This window comes from Arachis stenosperma, chromosome 5, assembly GCF_014773155.1.
Source record: "Arachis stenosperma cultivar V10309 chromosome 5, arast.V10309.gnm1.PFL2, whole genome shotgun sequence".
In the NCBI taxonomy this organism is placed as follows: Eukaryota; Viridiplantae; Streptophyta; class Magnoliopsida; order Fabales; family Fabaceae; genus Arachis; species Arachis stenosperma.
Genome location: NC_080381.1, coordinates 34,501,378 through 34,509,570, shown reverse-complemented (window position 1 = coordinate 34,509,570; position 8,193 = coordinate 34,501,378). Strand labels below are relative to the sequence as shown.

Here is an 8,193-nt window from a genome sequence, read left to right as displayed (position 1 = left end):
GCTGAGCAATGAAGAAATTTCGTGTAGAGACTCTCCTTGGAGTTAAACGCCAGCTTTAGTGCCAGTTTGGGCGTTTAACTCCCAATTAGGTGCCAGTTCCGGCGTTTAACGCTGGAATTTCTTGAGGTGACTTTGAACGCCGGTTTGGGCCATCAAATCTTGGGCAAAGTATGGACTATTATATATTGCTGGAAAGCCCAGGATGTCTACTTTCCAACGCCGTTGAGAGCGCGCCAATTGGGCTTCTATAGCTCCAGAAAATCCGCTTCGAGTGCAGGGAGGTCAGAATCCAACAGCATCTGCAGTCCTTTTGAGTCTCAGAATCAGATTTTTGCTCAGGTCCCTCAATTTCAGCCAGAAAATACCTGAAATCACAGAAAAACACACAAACTCATAGTAAAGTCCAGAAAAGTGAATTTTAACTAAAAACTAATAAAAATATAATAAAAACTAACTAAAAGATACTAAAAACATGCTAAAAACAATGCCAAAAAGTATACAAATTATCCACTCATCAATTCTTCATTCACTTGAATGATCAACTCTCCTCTATCAACATCAATCACAGCCTTTGCTGTGGCTAGGAAGGGTCTGCCAAGGATGATAGATTCATCCATGCACTTCCCAGTCTCTAGGACTATGAAGTCAGTAGGGATGTAATGGTCTTCAATCTTCACCAAAACATTCTCTACAAGTCCATGAGCTTGTTTTCTTGAATTGTCTGCCATCTCTAATGAGATTCTTGCAGCTTGCACCTCAAGGATCCCTAATTTCTCCATTACAGAGAGGGGCATGAGGTTTACACTTGACCCTAGGTCACACAAGGCCTTCTTGAAGGTCATGGTACCTATGGTACAAGGTATAGAAAACTTCCCAGGATCCTGCCTCTTTTGGGGCAGTTTATGCCTAGACAAGTCATCCAGTTCTTTGGTGAGCAAGGGAGGTTCATCTTCCCAAGTCTCATTTCCAAATAACTTGTCATTTAGCTTCATGATTGCTCCAAGGTATTTAGCAACTTGCTCTTCAGTGACATACTCATCCTCTTCAGAGGAGGAATACTCATCAGAGCTCATGAATGGCAGAAGTAAGTCCAATGGAATCTCTATGGTCTCAATTTGAGCCTCAGATTCCCATTGTTCCTCATTGAGGAACTCAGAGGAGGTTGGTACACGCCCACTGAGGTCTTCCTCAGTGGCGTCCACCTCCTTTCTTTCCTCCCAGAATTCGGCCATGTTAATGGCCTTGCACTCTCCCTTTGGATTTTCTTCTGTATTACTTGGGAGAGTGCTAGGAGGGAGTTCAGTAACTTTCTTGCTCAGCTGACCCACTTGTCCTTCCAAATTTCTGATGGAGGACCTTGTTTCATTCATGAAACTTTGAGTGGTCTTTATTAGATCAGAGACCATTGTTGCTAAGTCAGAAGTACTCTGCTTAGAACTCTCTGTCTGTTGCTGAGAAGATGATGGAAAAGGCTTGTTGTTACCAGGCCTGTTTCTTCCACCATTATTGTTATTGAAACCTTGTTGAGGTCTCTCTTGATTCTTCCATGAGAAATTTGGGTGATTTCTCCATGAAGAATTGTAGGTGTTTCCATAGGGTTCTCCTAGGTAATTCACCTCTTCTATTGAAGGGTTCTCAGGATCATAAGCTTCTTCCTCAGATGAAGCTTCCTTAGTACTGTTTGGTGCATTTTGCATTCCAGACAGACTTTGAGAAATCAAATTGACTTGTTGAGTCAATATCTTGTTCTGAGCCAATATGGCATTCAGAGTGTCAACCTCAAGAACTCCTTTCTTCTGACTAGTCCCATTGTTCACAGGATTCCTTTCAGAAGTGTACATGAATTGGTTATTTGCAACCATTTCAATCAGTTCCTGAGCTTCTGCAGGCGTCTTCTTCAGATGAAGAGATCCTCCTGCAGAGCTATCCAAGGACATCTTGGATAGTTCAGAGAGACCATCATAGAAAATACCTATGATGCTCCATTCAGAAAGCATGTCTGAAGGACATCTTCTGATTAATTGTTTGTATCTTTCCCAAGCTTCATAGAGGGATTCTCCATCTTTCTGTCTGAAGGTTTGGACTTCCACTCTAAGCTTACTCCATCTTTGTGGTGGAAAGAACTTTGCCAAGAAGGCATTGACTAGCTTTTCCCAAGAGTCCAGGCTTTCCTTAGGTTGAGAATCCAACCATATTCTAGCTCTGTCTCTTACAGCAAAAGGGAATAGCATCAGTCTATAGACTTCAGGGTTAACCCCATTAGTCTTGACTGTGTCACAGATTTGCAAGAATTCAGCTAAAAACTGATGAGGATCTTCCATTGGAAGTCCATGGAACTTGCAATTCTGTTGCATTAGAGAAACTAATTGAGGCATTAGCTCAAAGTTGTTTGCTCCAATGGCAGGGATAGAGATGCTTCTCCCATAGAAATCAGGAGTAGGTGCAGTAAAGTCACCCAGCACCTTCCTTGCATTGTTGGCATTGTTGTTGTTTTCGGCTGCCATGTCTTCTTCCTTGAAGAATTCGGTCAAGTCCTCTAAAGAGAGTTGTGCTTTGGCCTCTCTTAGCTTTCGCTTCAAGGTTCTCTCAGGTTCAGGGTCAGCTTCAACAAGAATGCCTTTGTCTCTGCTTCTGCTCATAAGAAAGAGAAGAGAAAAAGAGAATGTGGAATCCTCTATGTCACAGTACAGAGATTCCTTGAAATGTCAGAGGAAAAGAGAAATAGAAAGAAGAAGGAGAAGGAGAATTCGAACTTTAATTAGATAAGGTTCGAATTGTGCATTTAGAAGGATGTGGGAAGGAGGGAAGAGAATTTTCGAAAATTCAATCAAAAGATTTTGAAAACATTTTGAAAATTTGATTGATAATTTTCGAAAATTCAAAGTGAGAAAGAAATCAAGTGATTTTTGAAAAAGAATTTGAAATTATAAATTAAAAAGATTTGATTGAAAACTATTTTGAAAAAGATGTGATTAAAAAAAATTGATTGAAAAGTTATGGTTTTAAAAAGATATGATTGAAAAGATATGATTTGAAAACAATTTTAAAAGATATGGTTTAAAAACAATTTTAAAAGATATGATTTGAAAACAATTTGAAAAGATATGAATTGAAAATAATTTGAAAAGATTTGATTTTAAAAACTAATGACTTGCCTAACAAGAAAAGATATGATTCAAACATAAAACCTTCCTTAATAGAAAAGGCAAAAAATGTTCAATCAAATCATTAATTGTTAGTAAGTATCTTTGAAAAAGGAAAGAAATTGATTTTGAAAACATTTTGATTGAAAAGATATGATTTGAAAAAGATTTGGTTTTAAAAAACTTTGAAAACTTGAAAAAAATTGATTTTGAAAACAAAATCTTTCCCCTGGCACCATCCTGGCGTTAAACGCCCAGAATGGTATACATTCTGGCGTTTAACGCCCAAAATGCTACCTTTTTGGGCGTTAAACGCCCAACCAGGTGCCCTGGCTGGCGTTTAAACGCCAGTCTGCCTTCTTCACTGGGTATTTTTGAATGCTCAGCTTTTTCTGTATAATTCCTCTGCAGTATGTTCTAAATCTTCAATTCCTTGTATCATTGACTTGAAAAGACACAAATTAAAAATATTTTTGGATTTTTAATAATCAAAATGCAACAAGAATCAAATAACAATGCATGCAAGACACCAAACTTAGCAGTTTGTGTACCACTGACACTAACACTATGAGAATGCATATGAGACACACAAAATACTTCAAGTCAATAGAATTCAAAGATTAGAACACAAAATATATGCATGGATTCGAAAAATATAACAAAAACATGCATTTGACACCAAACTTAAGATGAGACTCTTAGACTCAAACAAGAAATATTTTTGGATTTTTATGATTTTGCAAATTTTTTTGTATTTTTTCGAAAATTAAGTGGAAAAAGGTATCAAAATTCTTAATGAGAATTCCAGGAATCAGTGCAATGCTAGTCTAAGACTCCGGTCCAGGAATTAGACATGGCTTCACAGCCAGCCAAGCTTCCAAAGAAAGCTTCGGTCCAAAACACTAGACATGACCAAAGGTCAGCCAAATCTTAGCAAATCACTGCTCCAAAAGCAAGATTGATACGAAATCAACAAGCTCTTGTGGTGATAAGTTGAAAACTCGGTCCAATTAGATTAGACATGGCTTCTCAGCCAGCCAGATTTCAACAAATCATCATGAAACTCTAGAATTCACCTTCAAGAATTTCGAAAAAAAAAATACCTAATCTAAGCAACAAGATGAACCGTCAGTTGTCCAGCCTAAACAATCCCGGGCAATAACACCAAAAATTTGATGTTGTTGCCGGATCTTGGCTCTGATGTTACCAAAGGCTTGCTCAAAACTAGAACAATCCCCGGCAACGGCGCCAAAAACTTGGTGCGCGAAATTGTGAACTATACTTTTTCACAACTCTCATAATCCCTGGTAATGGCTCCAAAAACTTGGTGCGCTCAATACCATGGCATTACACAACTTCGCACAACTAACCAGCAAGTGCACTGGGTCGTCCAAGTAATAAACCTTACGTGAGTAAGGGTCGATCCCACGGAGATTGTTAGTAATGAAGCAAGCTATGGTCATCTTGTAAATCTTAGTCAGGCAAACTCAGATATATATGGTGATGAACGAAAATAACATAGAAGATAAAGATAGTGATACTTATGTATATCATTGGTGTATGAGCTTCAGACAAGTGTATGAAGATGCCTTCCCTTCCGTCTCTCTGCTTTCCTACAGCCTTCATCCAATCCTTTCTTACTCCTTTCCATGGCAAGCTCGTATAGGGTCTCACTGTTGTCAGCAGCTACCTCCCATCCGCGCAGTGAAAGCTAATGCACACACTCTGTCACAGTGCTGCCAATCACCGGTTTGGTTCCCTCCCCTACCGGAATAGAATAACTCTTTTGCGTCTGTCACTAACGCCCAGTAGGTTACAGGTTTGAAGCACGTCACAGTCATTCAATCATTGAATCCTACTCAGAATACCACAGACAAGGTCAGACCTTCCGGATTCTCTTGAATGATGCCATCAGTTCTTGCCTATACCACGAAGACTCTGATCTCACGGAATGGCTGGCTCGTTTGTCAGGCGAGCACTCGGTTGTCAGGCGATCAACCATGCATCATGCAATCAGAAATCCAAGAGATATTCACTAAGCCTCGGATGCATGTAGAACAAGAATGGTTGTCAGTCACCTTGTTCATGAGTGAGAATGGTGATGGGCGTCAATCATCACCTTCATCATGTTGAAGAACAAGTGATATCTTGGATAAAGAACAAGTGGAATTTGAATGGAAGAACAATAGTAATTGCATTAATACTCGAGGTACAGCAGAGCTCCACACCTTAATCTATGGTGTGTAGAAACTCCACCGTTGAAAATACATAAGAACAGGGTCTAGGCATGGCCGAATGGCCAGCCTCCCAAAAGTCTCTCCTCTGATCTAAAAGTGATCAAAAGATGATCTAGAGATCTAAAAGTGATCAAAAGATGCTCATACAATAGTAAAAGGTCCTACTTATAGAAAACTAGTACATAGATGAGTAAATGACATAAAAATCCACTTCCGGGCCCACTTGGTGTGTGCTTGGGCTGAGCAATGAAGAAATTTCGTGTAGAGACTCTCCTTAGAGTTAAACGCCAGCTTTAGTGCCAGTTTGGGCGTTTAACTCCCAATTAGGTGCCAGTTCCGGCGTTTAACGCTGGAATTTCTTGAGGTGACTTTGAACGCCGGTTTGGGCCATCAAATCTTGGGCAAAGTATGGACTATTATATATTGCTGGAAAGCTCAGGATGTCTACTTTCCAACGCCGTTGAGAGCGCGCCAATTGGGCTTCTGTAGCTCCAGAAAATCCGCTTCGAGTGCAGGGAGGTCAGAATCCAACAGCATCTGCAGTCCTTTTGAGTCTCAGAATCAGATTTTTGCTCAGGTCCCTCAATTTCAGCCAGAAAATACCTGAAATCACAGAAAAACACACAAACTCATAGTAAAGTCCAGAAAAGTGAATTTTAACTAAAAACTAATAAAAATATAATAAAAACTAACTAAAAGATACTAAAAACATACTAAAAACAATGCCAAAAAGTATACAAATTATCCGCTCATCATTAGTGCACTCACATTACAATTTGGACACCCAAAGAACGGCTTATTAGAATGCATCTTTGTCCCTGACCACCGAAGGACAGGCCGACATCCACATCTGCACCACTCTAGAACTGGTGAACGCCTGCTTCGCACATTGTTCCTTGTCCACTTTCCCAGAAGAAGAAGAAGAAGAAGAAGAAGAAGAAGAAGAAGAAGAAGAACAAGAAGAAGAACAAGAACAAGAACAAGAACAAGAACAAGAAGACGAAGAAGAAGAAGAACAACAAGATAAGGAAGAGATTCAAAAAGGAAGAAGAAAGAACTACGTTTAGGGTTTATGATTGGTGCAATTGACTAAATTGGGAAATTTTTGAACATATTCCACATCATCTGGCCATTTCAGATGTCCTACGTGGAGGTGGTAGTGCCAGGTTAGCACTCCGCTTTTTGACTCATGCCGAAATTGGGTAGAAGGATCTGTATGTCGTTCGGAGCTCAAATTGGAGGGTACATTTAGAGCAATTGAAAATTAAGGGGTAACATTGATACACAGGCCCAATCTGAGGGACCATTTTGGAGATTTACTCCGCAATAGTCAAAGGTGAGACGGCAGACGCATGGAAATTTTTTCTAACAAATTTGCAGAGATATGTTGTTACCATTGATGGTGTGGGCATTATTTCTGACTACCATAACTCCATTGATGCAGCAATAGATCGCAGTAACAATGCATGGTCACCACCAAAAACATGGCACATGTTCTGCATCAGGCACATCGGGTCCAACTTCTTAAGGAGGTTCAAGACTTCGTATTTGCATAAACTCATGGTTAACATAGCTATTTGATTTCGCTGTTATGGTCCTATTCATAGTAATTTTGTGGCATCTAGTTATGATTATATGGTTTGTTCAACAGGCTATTCTAGGATGGAACAGGAGTACAACAAAAATTACCAAAGGCTTAAAGAGTGAGGTGAGTCATATACTCAATAGTGCGATGTGATCGGTGTTCAGTGATGGGTGTTAGCATTCGACGGGAGTCATCGTTGGGGACATATGACGATAAATTTGGTAGAGTGCATAAATTTTGTCCTGAAGGGTGCATGCAACCTTCCTGTGACTGCCATTGTTAGGTCTACTTTCTATCAGCTAAACGAACTATTTACATAGAAGAGCGTCGAGGCTCATGAGCGTGTCCGTAACGGATTCACGTATTCAGAATTTGCCACCAAAAGAGTTTAAGAAAGTTTTCAATATGCAGGAAAGATTATGGTCAATCGGTTCGACAGGCGCAATGAGATGTTTGAGGTTCACGAAATGTAAGATGGTTCCATTTATACTGTTAACCTTATACAGCAACACTGCGATTGTGGTCATTTCCAGGTCGAGCGACTCCCATGTCACCACGTCCTTGCATGTTGCGCTACCAGCGTCTTGATTGGCAAGTATATGTGCATGACGTGTACAAGATGTCTAAAATTTGCAAGGTCTATGGAGATGAGTTTGTTCCGATGGGTGACCCATCTACGTGGGCTAGATATGAAGGAGCAAAAGTGATCGCGAACTGGACATTGTAGCGCACGACAAAAAGAAGACCAAAGTCAACCCGCTACTTAAATGAGATGGATTCACGGGATATGCGTGGTCCTCGTCGGTGTATTATATGTGGACAGGAGGGACATAGCCGTAGCCGATGTCCTTAGCACACAAGTCTAAGCTCTGTCGGGGGTCAATAATGGTTAAGCTTTTTATGTGTTTAGGCAGTTTAACTAGTCAGTAACTTTTTATATAACTTCTTATGACCTATTTAAGTTTTTTATGTAACTTTATTACCTATTTAAATTAGCGTGTAAGCTTTTTATGTCTTTGCACAATTTATTTATGTATGCGTTTAACACTGAATAATAAATACGAAGTTAGATAAACACTGCAATAGGCTAAACTCACAGAAAAGTACGATAACAAAGCTAAACATACCATAATAACTACGAGAACAAATAGAAATATCTAAATATACAATAAGAGATACAACATTGAATACGAGTAACACCATTGAATACAAAGTTATACTCAAATAG

General features: G+C 39.6%; 1 non-coding gene across 1 annotated transcript; it reads left to right on the top strand.

The window, feature by feature from the left end:
* The first annotated feature begins 1,991 nt into the window (after positions 1-1,991).
* LOC130984159 (small nucleolar RNA R71) lies at positions 1,992-2,099 on the top strand. Its single transcript, XR_009088110.1, has one exon. It is a non-coding gene; the product is annotated as a small nucleolar RNA R71 (small nucleolar RNA).
* The last annotated feature ends 6,094 nt before the right edge of the window (positions 2,100-8,193 follow it).